Here is a 19268-nt window from a genome sequence, read left to right as displayed (position 1 = left end):
CAAAACACTTGACACTTACTAGCTGTGTGACCCTGGGTAAGTCACTTAAACCCAACTGCTGCAAAATAAATAAATAAATAAGTAAATAGTGTGGAATAGAAATTCATGGTTTTATATTGAATCCTCTCTTTGTGTTTGTGCTGTGTACATGGAAATGTTCTCTTTTTTTTTCCTTTTTGTATTTAAATTTAAAATGAATGATAAAAAAAAAATCAAATGAATATTCCAAATCACTGATTAGGGAAGAAAAAACAACTCTGATGTTTCACCTCACCCAGGATAAAAAATGTAAATATTCAACGTTAATAGTGTTTTCTCACCCAAAAAATTGCCTTCTATTTATGTTGTATATAATTACATATTCATATGACTTCCCAAAAAGAATCTAAGTTTCTTGAGAGGGGAAATTATTTCATTTTTTGCTTTGTATTCCCAATATCTGGCACACAGTAGACATGTAATAAGTATTTGCTGATTGACTGAATATTGCAGAGGTTTCATGGGGAAAACAGGCCCACAAATATACTGTTCATGGAACACTATATTCATTGGTCCAACCGTTTTTGGAAAACAAATTTGGAATTATTCAATAAAAATCACGTTTTTATAAAGTGATTCCTCTACTGGCACTATATCCCCAGGGAGTTAGACAAAAAGAAAAGTCCTATCTATACCAAAATATTCACTGCAGCACATTTTTTATAGCAAAAAAATGGAAACATGTTTAACCTTACCCACCAATTAATTGGTGACTGACCGAAAAAATGTAGTAAGAATATAACTGTAGAGTAAAAAAAAAAAATTCAGCAAAGACATAGGAACTGATGCAAACTGCAGTCGGCAGAACCAGGAGAATAACATACTTGCTAACTACAACAATGTAATTTAAAACAACAATGAAAGACATTTGAACTTAAACTAAATGCAATGACCAATCTTAATATGAGAGGAAAGACAAAACACACTTTCCTTTTCTTAATAGGGAGACTGCTGACTATGGATATAGAATGCTATGCATACTATCAGATATAGTCACTTTGTTGATCAGGTTTACTTAACTTTTTTTGTTGATTTCTATAGGGTGTTAAGGAATACCTGTTGGTAATGGGTATGTTGCAAAAATTACTTTTTTAAAAAAATGTATCAATAAATTTTAATAGACAACACAAATTAAAATCCAATTCTCATACAGGCCTTTTAGAATAGCAGTACTTAAATATTATTTAATAGCAGTTAGTGTACTAAATTAGGTTCTTTTCTGAACTTTCATTCAATAGCTCTCAATTTTGCTGGGTTTTTTTTTTTTCTTTAAAGAAGTAACTGAAGCAGTAACAGTAAAAAGACTGTTCCACTCAAACGCTAGTTCAGGTTGGGAAAGAAGAAAGGAGATATATAAAGCAAGCCCAGCAACCTGCACTTTACTTACTACAGTGGCCTAAAAGGGGGGGAGGAGGAGTTTGTTACAGAAATAAACTAAGGAAAAAAACCTTAATGACCTTAAAAATACATAGAGAACCACCCCTATGCATTTCAACAATACTAAGGCACTATTTTACATAACCAGAGTACCCTGACTCATTCATTTAATTCAAGAAGCATTTATTTAAGTACCTACTATGTGCCAGAGACAGAGAAGACAAAAGACATAACAAGCAGAACCAAAGGCTGGGGAAAGCTGTGTCTTATAAACTGCTTTTTTTTCTTTTTTTAAAAAGGACTCCCTGGAGAGCTGGGTTTTGTAGATACCTTAAGGGCTATGGAGATACAAAAACAGGTGGAAAAACCAAACTGAACGACAACTGTTAAAATGAGAATTTCTGACTACTCCTGAAAATACTTGATACTAACAAAGTCTGAAATAGTTAAATGACAAAGGACAAGCTGAGCAGCACGTAACGAAAAAGAGGCTCAGTCTATCATCAGGAAGCAGGCAGCAAGGCACAGAAAAGAATCACAGGACCCAAATTCATATCCTGATACTGCTACTTACTCCAGGGTGACTCTGAGGAAATCATTTAATATCTCTGGGTCTCAGCTGCCTCCAACTCCAGATGAGCTGCCTCATCTGGAAAAGAGTGGGTTCAACTAGATTATTTCAAAGTATTACTTCTAAGTAGATTACTTCCATCTGACCCTAAAACACTGACAAACACACTAGGCTTGGCTCTTCATATCTGATCACACTTGACTCAGAACCACAAGAAAGACCAAGAAGTGGTCATATTTCTTTTTGCTCTTATTCCATGGAAATGAGAATAAACTGAGAGGAAAGGTAAACTCAGGCAAATGGGAGCAATTTCAGTCTAGTGGACCTGTGATTTTATTGGTGTCAGGAACTAGTCAGCTTCTAGAGTAGAGAGCTGTCTGAACACTGAAAGGCCATAAAGGACTCACTGATGGTCACAAAGCTATGGTTCGGAGGTGAGGTATGAACTTCAATTCCAAGAAAAGTACTCATTCTATTCATTACTCTATGATATGTCTCTCATGGCTGACAGATGACTGCAACAGTGGTTCCTTATTTTCATTCACAAAATGTTTTCAGAGGCATAATGGACCAAGTCAAGAATCTAAGCTTCATTTCCCCTTCAGCCAAGGATATAACCAGGGATAGAATATTTTTTGTCTATGCCTCTTTGGCTTATTTTCATCCCACCTATTGGGGGGGAGGAAAGAGGAAATAATGCAGAAACAACTCAGTTTTTATAACCGTTAGAGGCAATAACCTAAAATACCACAAGACAGAGGTTTTACACCATTAAAGCATTGTTTTTCCCATGTTACTCCTCACAGAAAGGCTTTAGGGGATTTTGCATCATCAAAAATGAAAAAAAAAAAAAGAATGCACTTGTTATAACAAATTCTGGCAATACTTGCCCCACAAAAATCTGAGGAATTATTTTTCCCATATAAAACAGTATTATTATGTTAATTTTAATCTATGCTGTTCAGGACTTTAGCAAAAATAGAGATTACAATACTATTTCTACTTCACATCACCTTCTTCATTTCCCTTTCTCCTTCCTATCTGTCCATGAAATAACATTTTCAAAAAGAATTGTGTATCTTTTCATGGGATTCCATGTCCAAAGAATTCCATTTAATAGCCTACCAATTGGTGGCCTCTCCATACTTAGCTTGGTTTATCCATGGATAGCTGACTCAATCTGATGCTGAGACCACATTGGAAAAATCTTTTCAACTAGGTAGACTCTGCTGGGACTTCAGGTCTACTGAAAGCCTTCAAGAATTCAGGAATCAATTCCAGACTCAAATGGGGTATTAGTGTAGGTCTTTGTAGTAGTGGGCCATGTACTGGGCTCAAGGTACAACCTAAGATGTGCACTGGTAGCCATAAAAAGATAAGAAAAGAACAGAGTTAGAACTAGAAAGAACTTTAGGTTATCTAATCCAAGCCATTCATTTTTGTTTCCTTTTTTTGGCTAGACAATAGGGTTAAGTGACTTGCCCAAGGTCACACAGCTAGTAAGTGTTATGTGTCTGAGGCATTTGAACTCAGGTCCTCCTGAATTCAGGACCAGTGTTCTGGCCCACAGAGCCACCCACCTGCCCCTACAAGCCATTCATATTGAAGACAGAGAAACTGTGTCTAAAAGAGGTTAAATATGTTGTCTATGGGCATACAGGTAAGTGGGAGCTTTGAGATTCAAATCCAGGTCCTCTGACTCCAAATCTAGAACTCTTTCCACTAATATGGAAGATCTATAAGAAAACAAGAATAAGAACCATCATAGAACGAGCAAGTATAGATGGATTGAGATCAGTACAGATGTAGGTAATACCCATACTGATGAAACCACAGATCCACTGAAGTATGCTTAAAGTTAAAAGCAGAGGATTAAAAATGAAAATTGTTAAAGGAGCATCACAATGATGCACTGGGAAGCAGTTTTAAACTACCCCTGCCCCCAAACACTAAACTTCACTGACCATTTGACCCAATGGTATCACTCCTAAGCCTATATGCCAAAGAGAGCAGAGAAAGAAAAAAAGATTTCTATGTATAAAACATTTCCATAATACCTCTTTTGGTAGCTGCAAAGAACTACCTAGATACAAAGTGAGTACCCATCAATTGGGGTATGGATGAACAAATAGTATATGAATATAATGTGATATTGCAACCCAAAGAAATGATGAAAGGAATGGTTTTGGAGAAACAAAGGTGAATAAACTGATGCAGAGTAAAGTAAGCACACTAGGACAATTTATATGGTAACAACAACACTATGTGAAACAGCTTTGAAAAACAATTCAGATTCTTGGGAAAATACAAGCAAGAATTACAATGGAGAGTACATACAAACATATCCATAAAGATATAAAAAAAGTACTCAAACTTATTCATATCCAAAGGAGGAGTCAATGTTTACTACAAATGTATATTTGGAAACTTACTGAACACATGTAATAATGAGTAATGGTCATATGGCAAGTGCCCTTCAGAAGCAAAGGAACAGGATGAATATAGTTATGATGCCAGAAATCTGATTAACCGTAAAAGAATGGTTCTCCTTGGTTAATGATGGTCTCTCTCAGGCAACACAACACATTAGTCTCATGTATTAATTTTTAAACCAAAGTATGGACATTCGATCAATCAATAAGCATTTATTATATGCTAAACATGGTGTTAGGGATATATTAACAAAAGTGGAGCAGTCCACATATAATAAAAATGTTTTTTTAAAACAGATCATTAGCGTCTCATTGTTCTTTCTGTGAAAGTTCAGGGGTTTTTGTGGTAGCTAGAAGAAGTATGTGGAATAGAAGTATATTAATCAAAAAAGGGCACTTTATTAGATGAATCCTAAGGCTCGCTTCTAGTCCCAAGATTCTATTTACAATTTTCAAAAAAATCTCAATAGCTACAAGACTAAAATGATACATTTTGGAAGAATTTTAGGGTATTTGAATAAAATATTTGTCACTTTTGAATCAATAAGTCAATAACTATGTGCCAGACACTGAGCTCTGATATAATTCAACTATTTTATCTGTACTTTAAAAAAAAATGTGTATTTCTTCTTTATAATTTTGATGAATGAAACAAGAAGAGTCCAACAAGTGAGACTATAAATAGGAAATATTTGAAATCATTCTATTATGTGTTATAGTCCCCAATGAAGCACATGTAGGTAACATGTTCTAAATTGTATTTGCCAGTTATTTTGTTTTTAGCACAAAAAGGAGAAGAAAGCCTTAGTATTTCAATCATCACATATCTCAAATTTTTATAAAGCATAGGAAAATAAGAAGCTTATGAATAACTTAAGGTTGGAAGCTTAAAAGCAACATGTTTGTTATGTTGTTAAAGTATCTGTGCTAGAGTGAAGTTTAACAATAAAAGCCTGAAAAATGCACAAAAATACAGAAAAGTCTTGGTTATATTGGAAGAGTTAGTTCTGGGATTGAAGCTCAGGGATCAGCCCATGCAATGCTAATTAACACCTATTCAGTTTCTCTACCAAGACCTCACAAAAACAATGATTCTGGTAGGCAGTAGGAAAGGAAACACACATAACTCGACCAACTAGACCCTGAACCAGGAAGGCTATAATAAAAAATGGCCTACAAAGATGCTAAAACTAAGATAACTAAAAGAGATAGCTAAGCAGTACCAAGTTGCCCATAATACACTCAAGTCAACAGGCCCAGACTTGCCAACATAATAAATCCTTCATCAGAAGCTAAGTAACAAGTAGTGATTATATCCCTTGTCAGGGATGTTGTAGGGAAGGGCCCTAATCAACATACTAAACTATTGACCTCTGAGACTGTGTCTCCCTAAAAAAGAAAAAAAAAAGTCTCTAAGTCTATATACATATATAATATATGTACACACATAATATATATAATTAGCCCAGGAATACTACACTCCCCCCCAAGCAATTAGTCCTCCAACCTTCCTGATAACCACATACCATCATGACTCTATCCCTCCTTAGATTAAGGACTTCTTTTTGCACCTTCAAGGTTATTTCCTTATGTCATTTAGGGAAAAGAGAAAGAGGAGGGCAAGAAAGGTAGATCTGCAAAATTGGACTGGGGAGGTTCCTGCTTTCTAAATCTTGAAAATTAAAAGTCATTAGTGATGACTTCAAATATCTTGGTGCTATACATTCAATAAAGGTTTTTTTCTGTTTCATGGATCATCATCAACAGAAAAAAATCACCACCTAGCATCCAGTCTTTTCTATTGATGAGTACTTCACATTTACCTAAAGTCAAGCAGGGTCCTGTCAGCTAGGTGTTGTTAAAACCTTTTAGTTTAACAGAACTAGCTCAAACTTGTGCCACACTAGCCTCTGAGCTCTGAGAGCATAATTTCTTACCACTGCCCCCAAAGTAAGTGATGAGGGTAACGTGTCTGTCCAATTCAAAATTTTTGGTTGCTGCAGAGGAAAGCATTCGTTCAAACTTTTCTAGATAGCTTTTTAAAAGTGAAATGGGCCACCTAGATGGCAGGGTATAGTGGAAAGAGCTTTCCTCACAATAATCCTATGAAGCAGGTGAAGCCCGGTCCTGACTGGTCCTGTGACTTGTTCAAGAGAACAAAACTTGATTAATGGATGAAAAGGAATTCAAACTCAAACCTCCATAATAATTAATAATAATAATAAGAGCTAGCATTTATGTAGCACCTTGAGGTTTGCAAAGCACCATTTATTTGTTATCTTATCTGATCCTCAAAACAACAGTGGGAAGTAGATGTTATTACCCCCACTTTACAGATGAGGAAACTAAGGCTAAGAGAGGTTAAGTGATTCATTAAGAAAGCTTAGCTTACACATCTAGTAAGTATCTGAGGCAGTATCTGAACTGAGGTCTTCCTGACTCCAAGTCTACCACTCTTACTCACAGCATCACCTAGCTGCTTCAGACTTCAAGGCTAGGGTTTTTTCCATTATGCCCAATGCTGCCTTTCTGCATGTTCCAGAATATACTTACATATATGTTTTCTTTCATTTCTGGAAAGGAAAAGGGGGGAGAAAGAAGAAGCTGATAACCTTGAATTCCCCTGTGAATCTTCAACTTAGCTATAGAAAAATAAAGGTTATAGAATAAGGTACTATATCTCAGTGGCTACCAGAATGGACAGCCTATCAGATGCATTGACTAAATCACCTTTAATTTAAAAGTTTGGCATCATATAATTTTGTCTTCTCTTAGAATGTAAGTTACTCAAAAGCAGGGTGGGGCAGTCAATAGAGCACCAGGCCTGGAGTCAAGAAAACTCATCTCCCTGTGTTCAAGTCTGGCCTCAGATACTTACTGTGTGAACCTGGGCAAGTCACTTAACCTTATTTGCCTCAGTTTCCTCATCTGTAAAATGGGCTGAAGGAAATGGCAAACTACAACAGTCATCTTTGCCAAGAAAACCCAAATGGAGTCACAAAGAGTCAGTTACCACTGAAATGACTGAACATTTATTTTGTTTGCGATTTCAAACCAAAACCTAGGACTAAGCCAAAATTTAAAAATTTGTTCTCTTTGAAAAGATTAATCAACATTTTTATAGTCATTTTAGAAATTAAGAAAACTGAAGCATAGTAAAGCACTAAAAGTCAATGACTTTGCCAGGAATGAGCCAGAGTTTAGATTTAAATAGGGTTGAGTCTGTAGCTTTAAACCCCCTGTTCCGAACTCACAAACTCCTCTTAACTCTAAAAGTGCCTCTATTTTCTGAACTAAAAAAATCAGGACACTTGGGTTAAGGAAGGATATTCCTTTTGTAAGGCCTCATTTTTAAAAGGACACTTTTTTTTTTCTTGAAATCAGGTCTGGAAAATCTGTGTCATGTGGTCATCACACTCACAATTTACCAAGGACAAAACTAGAATTAACTCTTGCCAGGGTGTTCTGCTTAAAGATGCTACAACTAAGATAGAATCATGCATCTGGACCTTGAAAAATCCTTACGTAACTCATTCACCACCACTACCCACCATTTTATAATAAGTAAACTTAGAATCTTAAGTTAAATGATTTGCCCAAGACCACATGATTCAGTGACAGGGCCAGGAGGAGAACACAAGCCTCAACTACTAGTTCAGTATCCTCTGTATTAGACTATTACCAAATACTGCTTCTTTCGAAAATAAATATTTCCAATCTCCAGTGAACTTCTTTCTAAAATAATGGAACTGGCCTAGATGATCTTAAAGTTCATTCCCAGCTATAATGTTTTCTTTAGTTCAATAAAGAAATGTAGCAAGTTAAAGCCAATAACAGAAGCTGACCAGAAGCATTTGGGTCTCTTCATGAAGAGTCAAAAGAATTAACAGAAATTAGTATATTTTTTTTAAATTGAAGATACTATGCATATGTAGGGACAAATGATGATGTATGGTTAATGTCCATATATAAATAGTAAAAAGATGACTATCTTGTTGGATGGTGTCATTTCCTAACTAAGCTGATGTTTCCAATAAATAAATAAATAATCAGATTTTTTTTAAAAGCAAGCCTTGCCTAATTATGTAACTGTATGTTTTTAATTAAGGGCAACTTGGTTTCAACAGAGTTCCTACAAGAATGCTACATAAATAGATCGCTCTAAGACTACACTGTAATTTGTATTTAGTTTACTCTAGAATTAAAATGTGTGATACACACATATACTTTTCCTCCCTTTGGATCATAAATTATGATTTCCCAGTTAAGAGTACTGTCCCATCAGTGATTCCAATAGCATCAAAGGGCCAAACAATCAAAAAGATTTGAGTATCTTTGTATTAGAAGAAGACTACTTATTCCAGTGGGGGTTAATGATAGCAATGTAGGACACCTTTTCTTGTCTTTCTATGGGTAAAAGAAAATTATTGAAAAGCAAAGATATTTTCTACTGTTATCTAGTGTGCCAGAATTTTCTTAACCCAGTACCCCTGACGTCTTCTTTCCATTCAACTTCATTGGCCCCAGCTTCCCTGACACAGCTTCCTTCCTCACATGCAACCAGATAGGCCCCAGCTCCCCTAGAGACTGGGGGCATAAATGGTCCTAGCCCCATCTAGTTGGTGCCTCTCCGATTTGTCAGATTTGGTAGTTACCTAAGATCATTTAGTAACCATACCCTGATGAACACAACTCATCTGGCTGCCAGGGCTGAGTCCGGAGAAGTTAAGGATCACTATCCTTGCTAAATACACTTACTGTGTTTGAACACACTAAATAAACTTCCTTTGTTCAATGACTCAGGAGTGCCTCATTACATCTCAACATCTAACTTGAACTGATTAGGGGTAGGATTAGAGCCCTGCCTACAACATTTAACATTTCTTATACATATGCATAAGGACAACACTTACTCTTTTATGGACACTTATTCTCTAATCAACACTTATTCTCTTATCTACTCCTACAACTCTATTAAGTAGATATTTATAAAGGTTGTCCCAGATTACTCCATCTACTCTGCATGTATCTTACATGTACCTCTCCAACATTAGAATGTAAGACCCTGGAGGGTAGGAAGTATTTTTGTTTTTTCTTTGTATCCCCAGGGCTTACAGCAATGACTGGCATGTAGCACACACTTCCTAAACGTCTGCTGATTGACTTATTTGGCATATATTTCTTTCCATAAACTTAGACTATAACCCCTCTACACCTAGCAGAACTTCTAGAGCTATTACAGCTGAAAAGTTAATCACTCTGAGATCAACCAAGTAATAAGTTTCTCTAAATTATACAAGTAGGTCACCAAATGACAGAAAGAAGATTCATCCCACCTTGGGCTGTGCACTAGCTGGGTAAGAAAGGCTGACACTCCATGGTCATAGTCTTGGAGAACCTGTGTCACCTTCATGTCACAATGAAACATCAAAGTAGGGGGAGGTAAATAGAATGGTTATTTTACAGATCACCTATGTAGAGATGAGGAAACCAAGGTCCAGATGACATACTAAACTAATCATTCAGTTAATTCTGACAAGAATAGGATTCTGGGGGCCTGTCACAAAAGAAAACAACAAGTTAGTAAAGAAAGAGCAGGTATCAGTGATGTTGGTGTCATGGTATAAGCAGGGACTTAGTTATTAGAAGACTGAGAAGCAAGATGGCATGGACCAGGAGACATGACAATCTGGTCTCCTTACTGTCTCCTTACTCCTTGTATCCAAGGGGACATTCCTGTCCTATCCTCCATCTCATGAGTCATGCTTCTATGCAGAATGAAAGATAGATTCTCCTAACACAGTAGAAAAGAATCAAGTACCTGATAAGGAATAAGGACAAATGGGAATCCAGAATTCATACACAAGAAGAAATATATCGGTCAGTAACTGTGCCTATTTAAAAAAAAAACCAACAGAAAAAAAAGACTGAGAGAAATCTCTTACTTTGTCTAAGAAGCCGAGATGATCTCAAAACAGTGCACTTCAGCTAATTAAGTCTCACAATCACTATAAGAATTCTATATCTTCACATTTCCTTATTTAGAGAAAGAGGTGAAACTAAAGAATAGTAAAATGACATAGCCAAGGGCCCATCATGACTTGAGAACAGAACCAGGAACATAACTAATGATGCCTAGACAATTCCAAACCAGATCCTGACTTCAAATAAGGTGACCACATTAAATACAAAGTTCCCTCTTTCACAGTAGATAGGTCTAAAATTCATGTGTTTTTATAGAATGTTACTACTTTCTAATTATCTCCCCAAACCTTAAATTATCCATTTCATGAATAGTACCAGATGGTTAGATATTGCGGTACACTACTATATGCAAGGTCTGCTTTTGTTTTCTTAACAAAGCCTTTGGAATAACCCTGCTAAAAACACATGGGAAGTGAAACTGGTCTCCATTCCTCAATCAGTGTCTCCCCTACCTCTTCCCTCCTTTCTCTTCTGAATTTAAAAAATCTACTTTCAAAATATTTATTCAACTATTATTTGTTGAGCACTTATGGTGCATTGAGCATCTATTATGCTCAAAGTGAGTACTGTGCAATACATAAAAATGAATAAAACAAAGCTACCTTCCATGCTTTCAAAAAGCTTACCTTGTCTCTGTTCCTTGCTAACTCCTCTCTAGTAACTCTTAGTTTCCATTCAACTATATATCAGGCCTGATTACAGGACTAAGCTATGCCCTCCCCACACATACATCCAGAATAACACTAGCCCTCATCTAGACACCAGACCTGAATTCTCCTAGATCAGTTCTGACCGTTGGGAACCTAAAACCAGCAATGTATAGAAACTATGGAGAGACTAGGTGGGGCAGGCAGTTCACAGGGCATTGTGCAAAGGGCTTGATCAAGTAACATAAACACAACACCCCAACACCAGCTTAAGGTTATAAACTTCATCATTGTAGATGTAATTTTAAATCATCCTACCCCTAACATCCCCATCAGCACAAATGATCAGCCACCTGAAGAGCATCTTTCATATGGTGTTTTCTCCATTACACATTCAGAAACATTTAAATATCCATCATTAACTATAATAAATATCATTCTCATCCAGGTGTCCCAGGTACACTGGGGAAAAAAAAAAAACATAGCTCATAAATGAAATTAGGGTTAGCTAGGTGGCCCAAAGGGTCAGGCCTAGGATCAGAAAGACCCAAGCTCAAACAATGCCTCAGATATTTACTAGTTCTGTGACTCTGGGCAAGTCACTTAATCTCTGATTGCCTCACTTTCCTCATCTGTAAAATGAGGATAATAACAGTACATACTTCGAAGGGTTGTTGTGAGGGTCGAATGAGATTGTGTGTAAAGTGCTTAGTACATTGCCTGGCACAGAGTTGGCACTATGTAAGTATCATTTATTATTATTAAATAGTTATTTATATAATGGACACTGTTCTTTGAATCCCAGACTTTGCTAACTAATAACTTTATGACCTTAGCCAAGTCACTTAACTCCTCTCTGAGCTTAAGTTTCCTTTCCTATACAATGACAGTGTGGTCTGAATGATCCCTAAGGTCCTCTAAATGCCATGTGCTTGGGAACCTCCTATAAACCTGTAGGTAGCTAATACAAATACTATCGGTAGAGTCCCTTATCTATATTCACTGTGGCAGAACAGCACCTTGTACCAGGCAAACAAAAAGGAAAGTTGACTTTATCATCCCTTTTTACTACCAGTGTGCCTTCCTCCAAGATGAGGGGAAGAGTAAGTTATTGCTTCCATTCCCTACTCCCCCACCCCCACCCAGTAGGTTGTCCCAGGCTGAGTGTAAAAAGGTGTATATATGGAATCAAGAGGACCTGGATCCAGATCCCAGCTCTGCTACTTACTACCTAGCTATGTGACCTTGGACAAATGTCTGGGTTTCAATTTCTTCATCTGTATAATGAGGCTAAAACAGGTGACCTCTAAGGTTCCCCCTCCTGGCTCTTACTCATACAATCCTTAAATGGCAAAGGTAAATCAAAGTTTACAAAAAAGAGCATGTCCTCTGGACTACATAAAGGAGAAAAAAAATTTATTCAAAGGAGATAAACAAAAATAAGTCAAGATTGAGGACAGGGGAAATAAGAAAGGAAAAGGAAGTGAACAAGAAGAGGGGGGCCCCATCAGGTGACCTGCAGCTCTCCACAACTCTTTCACACTTGCGTGGCTGCTGAGGGCACCTCTTCTTCCTTCCCCAGAGCTAAGTGGGGCCTTTTGCTTTAGCATTATGTAAAGTTTTCACAGCTTGAAGTACCATCTGAGAACAACAAGAGCTCTGGGCCCAGTTCAGAGGAGTAGAAGCCAGGATACCATGCACTCGTCCTCTAACTGTAAAGTTATATTTCTCTGCCTCTTACCACTACTCAAAGAAGTTATGAAGTCCTTTCCACCTCTAGCTTCCATGGTTTAAAAAACAAAGTCATCTGTTCTCAAACCCCTGCCTCTCCCTGGAGGCCAGAACAGACAGGCTATCCACAGCATCTCTCAAATTTACTTCAATCTAGTTTTAATCATTCAAGGAATGCAACTTCTGTTACTTCCCTTAGAACATTTTCCAGTCCAATAAGCCAGGATGAAGTTGCCATCCTATCAAAAAGGGAAGAATCAAAGCATGGCCCCAGCACAGAAAGAAGACCTGAAGAAAAGAAAATCAAAAGGAAATCATCTCATCATTCTAAAAGCTTACACATAATCCACACCTCCAAAGATAAGCTGAAAACCAGGCTCAAGAATTCTTATGGTTTTGTTTTTCTATTTTATTTTCATTTGAATTCTGCTTTAAGGAACTTCTGTTAAATCTCAAAAACATTTGTGCCACAACACAAGCACCATCCTTCACACCTCTACCTACTCTATCAGTCACTTTCCCTGTCTCTTCTACTGCAGTTCTTCACATGAGCAGCTTATTCATTTTTAAAGAATACCAAAAACAAAAAAGAGCACAATATATTGCCCCCCTCTGAGGAACTAGTGATAATTAAATTAAAGCAGCATTATCTCTCACTGTCCTTGTTTATGTTGGGCAAATGACTGGCTATTTGCCAGGCTGTGTGAAAACAACATGCAGTACTTTAAAACAACATGACATAATGACATTTTGGGTCTGAAAGTAACCCCACTGATAGAAAGCCACTGGTCACCATGTGCCAAGTTTCAGACTGATTGTTAAGGGAGACGACAAGAAGTTTGTTTTTGATTTCATAAGTCTATCACACAGTCCACTAAACTGCAATTCAAGCAAAATACCATAACCAATACATTACAAACACATAAATATGTCCTGGGCATATAATACGGGTATGTGCTACACAGCAGAACTTTACTGACACTACCGGTGAGGAGAAAATTAATGTAACTGATTTGTACTTGCTCTTGATGAAGGTGAACTTGGCAAAACTCAAAAAAGGTAGTTTTTTGCTCATTTAATAATTCTATATCCTTTTCATTATACCCACATTTCCTGTTCTAGAAGGATGACAATAATTCTTCATCCACAACTAAACCAAGTAACTGCTCTACTTCTAAACCTGAAGTTAGGCGATTATTTGTTAGGTGTATGGGCAACAGAGCCACATCTGCTGTCCATTTCAACTCTCAAGAAGATTTCTCATCTCCACAATTAGACTATGCATTAAAAATACCTGATTAATGGATCAAAGGTTCAATATTTAGATCAAAACCATCTTCTGGTGACTACGACCCCTACCAAGAGACACAACACTGGGTTTGCTGAAGGACTCAGGACTTCTCCCCTCTCCCTAGCAATCACCTGCATGTGCTGGGGACAGCGGAGACGAGGGCAGGCAGTCCGAAACTGACCAAAGTTCTTTTAAGATGACTTGCTGGGAAACAAAGCCATCCTTCCCCTAAAAACCCAGGTGGGAAGACGACTCCCCCAGCCTTCTTTGTTTGCCAAAATGTTTGCGTTCTGCCTTCAAAGCCCGGGACCTATCCCCTGCTTCGCACGCCCCGCTAGGTCCAGGCTGGAAGCTGAAGGGACCCTACCCCCAGTGGAGGCTCCACATCTGGCGGAGGGCTGGGGGAGGGGGGAAGCACATGGCTGAGCGCGATGCAGACCTCCTCAGATCACGTCCACTCCGTTTTCAGAGCCGAGAAAACAACAATAAACCCAAGGCACCGACAGGGGGGCTTCCCCTCCCCGCCTCCCCCTCCCCGGACTGCCTCCCTCTCCTTTCTGCTCCGCGGCAGCATCTCTCCGTGGCCAAGCCGCCCCCCGCCGCTCTCCTTCACTACGTGGGGATGCCCCAGGAAACTTTCCCCCTGACAAGCCCCGGGGAGCGCGGCGCTTGGGGCCCTCTGAGACCCCTCGATCGCCCTCGGCGCCTCGGGGGAGGGCAGGGAAGGGGACCACCTCGCAGCCCGTCATCATCCCTCCATTCCCTCCTTCACGGCGTCCGGTCTCCGCGGGAAGCCGAAGAAGCAGTCCGCGGGCAGGGTGGCCCCGCAGCGGGGCGCGTGCCCTCCGGCTCCCCCAGGTCTTTGTGTGTCAAGTGAAGGAGCGAGCCCAAGCGGCGAACCTACCTACCTCCCTCCCTCCCTCGGCCGGGGTCTCACAAAGGAGCTTCGCAGCGGCGGCGGCGGCGGCGGCGAGCCCGAGCTCCTCCCAGCGGCGGCGGCGGCCGTTGCTGTCGCTGCCTCGCGGGTCCTGGCGCGCGGCGGGAGGGGGAGGGGCAGCGGGCGCTGCTCGCGGCGGGGGGCGCGGGCGGCGGGGGGCGGGGGCCGGCGCGCGGCTGGGCTCTCGGGCAGGGCTCGTGTTCCACGCTCCGGGGCGGCTCTTTCACACCCAGCGGCCCCGAGCGTCGGAATTAAGCGGTGGGGCGGGCCGGGGGAGGGGCGCAGCTGCTGAGTCACAGACCCGCCCCGGCCCCCCACCCACCGGCGACTCCGCACGCCCACGCGGGTCCCCCTCAGCCCCGCGTCTGGGTCGGGCAGCCTTTCCACGCTCCGTCTCGGAGGGACTGACGGGCAGAGACCAGGAAGGAGTTTGGAGGAAAGTTTGGTGCCTACGTGGGGGTTGGGGAGGGGTGTGTGTGGGGTTTTTTTAATTTTTTTTCTCCCAAAAGAGGGGTGGTGTCTTCGAAAGATAGGCTGCACCCCGACGGGAGGGTGCTTAGTGAGATGTGAGCCAGAAGGAAAATAACGTGACAACTGAGTCACACCTCCCCGGGTCTGGCGGAGACCAGAGCTGAGCACGGGGCTAAGTTTTCTTTTAAAAGCTCACCATACTTCCTCGTGACCACGTCCAGCGTCTTCTGCTTTTCATGCAAAAAAACGAACCCAAGAGGGAAGAAGGGGGTCCCCAAAACCTGCCTGCCCAGGACCCAGAGAAAGGCAGGAAGGGAAAGAGACTGTGCTCGGAAGCTCCAACTAATCAGGGCGGTCAATCCCTTCCACCTGAGAATTCGCGTTCCTGCCCCACTTTCGGCGTCTGAGGATGACTAAAGACTGAAATTTCCATGCCCTGTAGGAAAGTTACCTTAACGACCTCTCTGCCTCTCCTCCCCCGCACCCCAACCCCCACGCTTACTTTTAAGGTCTCAAACTTTTCCAACCCTTGCTTATCAGCCCAGCCCTCAAAAGACTTCAAGATTATAATCTACCTGAATCACTGCCGGCACCAGAGCAACCCCGATCTGTTTCTGAGTTACCAGTAACAGAAGCAGCGCTTGCCAGCGCCTACAGCAATGCTTACAACTATTCCGGGAATGCAAAACCAAAGACTGCTTAGGCTGCGGGGAGGGAGGGGAAGGATTTATTAGATTTATTCATCTTGATCTTTGCCGTCTATTTTAAACATGAAAGAGCGAAAAAGCATTCCCTTGACACCCAATGATTGCGTCTTGGTCTCTTAATTAGGAAACTTTTCAGGATAGAGTGGCTTGGGTCATGTTGAGGAAGAAAATGATTATTCAAGGTCGCATTTATGGACTTAAAAAAGCCAAAAATATCAACAACCAAAAGATGAAAAACTCCCTCTAGACCTGAAATCTTAGCCAGCACAGACTGTTCACGTGGACTCTGTCTGATTGGTCTACGCTGAGAAATCTCAAAAGTTTTCAAGTAAGCAGCTCAGTCGCAGTCAAAATGCCTGAAGTGGATAGTGGTTTTTACTTTCACACTAAACCAAAAGTGAACCTTCTCTTCCTAACCTTGCATTTTAGCAAGGTTTTAGTGTCCAGTACAACAGAAACTTAAAGACTGGATTCCACAAGGACAAAGAGGCAGATTCCCTATTGATATTAGATTGGTCCGTAGGAAGATCATCAGGGAAACACAGATTGATATACCCCCAGGGACAAATTTTGCCAGATAACTTTCTGCAATAAACCCTACTACCTTTGCAACAGGAAATGGAAATAAATGGTGAAAGACAGTAGAGTGGAGAGAAAGCTGTGGGGGGGAGACAAGACCTGAATTCACTTCCCCATCTGACACATACCAGTGGTCTTGGAGAAGTCATTTGACATCTCAAGTGCCCTCAAACAATTCCCTAAAGCTGCAAGTTGCAAAATAGTAGCAGATATGACTTGGCAGATGAATTTCCTCACCCACTCACTGGTCGAATTCCTACCTTGTCTAAGCTAAAATAGTACTTCTGTGAGTCCTTTGAAGCCACCACGGATGAGCTAGGCACTGGAGATTCAAAAACAAGAGTCCTTGACTTAAAGGAACTGACATGTTTTGGGGGGGGCGGTACTACAAGTACACAAAAAAACGTAGTACAGGGTAATTTGAGGAGGAAGAAAGCACTCACAACTGAGGGTTCAAGGCAAGTTTCATAGACGAGTTGCCACCTGAGCTAAGCCTTGAAGGACGGAAGGATTCTGAAAAGCAGAGATGAAGAGAGAGTGCATTCCTATCACGGGGAACCACTTATGTGATACGCAGTAGCATGAAGTGGAATGTATAATTTAGGGCATAGCTAGTAATCCAATTTGACTTGCAATCTAGAATGCTTCTGGATTAAAAAATTATCCAGAGCTCAGCTGGATCATCCAGGATTGCATTAGATAATAAAAAAATAATAACTCATTTATATAAATATCATTCAACAAGTATAAAAGTTCTTTTAAAATAGAGGCTTATGGCTCTGGGCTTAAATCCAGAGGATAAAACAGAACCAGTGGGAAGGTAGGGGTAGGGTGGAAATACCTTGGCTTCTTCAGGCAAGACAAATTGAGCATAAAGTTATAAAGGAGAAAGTCGTGGCGTGTGTCCGAAGTGACATCCTGAAGTCAAAGTTCAAAGGGAAGAACATATCTAGAACTATCAACCCTTTTGCAATGCCAGTTTATTATGCACTTTGGGAAGACAAAATGCGGCAAGAGATTTAGGATATAGCCAAACAGAAGACTACAATTCTAAGGACACACAAGAACCCAGGAACACCTGAGTTCAAATCCTCCCTCAGACACTAACTCTGACCAAGTAAATTAAGACACTTGCCCTAGTGCATTCACTTGGTTTAGGTTTTTTGTTTTAGGAAATCATAGAATAGAATCATAAAGTTGGACTGGACCTTAGAAATCATCTAGGATAATCCCCTCATGTTTTTAAAATAAGTTTTTATTGTCTTCTTTTTCTTATTTCACAGTAGTTCTCAGCTAACCTTCCCTCTTCTCTCCCACTATAGAGCCATCCTGTATAGCAAAGAGTATTTTTTAGAGAAGAAAAGAAAATCAATACAAGGTATTGATACATTGAAGAAGTCCAAAAAACATGTAATGTATAACACCTGTGGAACCGCCACCTCTATGAAGGGGGGCAGTGGAGGGGTCCACTCAAATCTTTTCATTCAAGTAATACTTGAGCTTTATAATTTTGTTACATTCACTTTTTTTTTTGTTGTGTAGTTGTTTGTTGTAGTTACTGTGTATATTGTTTTCTTGGCTCAGCTTTCTTCACTCTGCATCATTTCACATAGATCTTTCCACACTTCTCTGTTTTCCTCATACACATTATTTCTTACAACATCCTATTACATATTCACATACCGCATTTTGTTTAGTCACTCCCTGATTGGTGGGCGTGAACTGTGTTTCTAATTCTATGCTATCACAAAAAAAAAAAATGCTACAATAAATATTTTGGAGTATACAGGGACTTTCATTGCTTTCTAAAATGGTTGTCCATTTAACAGCTCTACCGATGATGTATTAGTGAGCCTATAATTCCACAAGCCCTCCAACATTAACTATTACCATTTTTTGTCATTTTTGCCATCTTTCAGGGTATGAGATAAAACCTCAGGGTTTGATTTTGTTGTTTTGTTTTTTGCATTTCTCTTATTAGTGATTTGCAGTATTTTTTTCGTGCAATTTTTTGAGAACTGTTCATTCATATCCCTTGACTATATCTATTGGGGAATGGCTGTTAGCTTTATACATACATTTATTCATTGGATACTAACCCCTTTTCAGAGAAATTTGATACAAAGATTTTTCCCCATTTGACCACTTTCCTTCTTATCCTCCCTGTGCTGATTTTGCCTATACAGAAGCCTTTCAGTTTCCCATAATTAAACTTATCCAATTTATCCAATTTAATTGCCTCCATCTCTTGTTTGGTTAAGAATACCTCTCCTACCCATAGCTGTGAAAGATATAGGATTTGTTTTTTTTCTAAGTTTTTTATAGTATGATCTTTAATGTTAAGGTTACTTATCCCTTTAGAGCCTGGCTTCTTAAACTTTTTCCACTCAATGCCCTGATCAGCACTTCTTAAAAACTATAGGGCAAGGCCCCTATGGCGTCATGACCCATAGTTTAAGAAGCACTGCATAGAGTTTATTGTGAATAAAAAAACATGATTA

General features: G+C 39.8%; 1 protein-coding gene across 5 annotated transcripts in view; it reads right to left on the bottom strand.

Moving 5' to 3' along the window:
• Window positions 1–19268, bottom strand: part of FAM107B (family with sequence similarity 107 member B) — a 313216-nt gene that overhangs the window by 66906 nt on the left and 227042 nt on the right. The window contains exon 1 of one of the 5 annotated variants that reach the window (XM_027838749.1): window positions 16057–16131. The exons of 1 other annotated variant lie outside the window; for it this stretch is intronic. The gene's annotated coding sequence lies outside the window, so the exon portion shown is untranslated. Of the gene's footprint in view, window positions 1–14807; window positions 14911–14977; window positions 15066–16056; window positions 16132–19268 lie in introns of those variants that run through there. 3 more of the 5 variants (XM_027838746.1, XM_027838750.1, XM_027838748.1) reach the window with 3 other exon arrangements.

The sequence above is a fragment of the Vombatus ursinus genome, unplaced genomic scaffold, assembly GCF_900497805.2.
Source record: "Vombatus ursinus unplaced genomic scaffold, bare-nosed wombat genome assembly UNPS02014830.1, whole genome shotgun sequence".
In the NCBI taxonomy this organism is placed as follows: Eukaryota; Metazoa; Chordata; class Mammalia; order Diprotodontia; family Vombatidae; genus Vombatus; species Vombatus ursinus.
The sequence above is the reverse complement of the archived record's forward strand: the minus strand, read 5'-3'. Positions and strand labels throughout refer to the sequence as shown.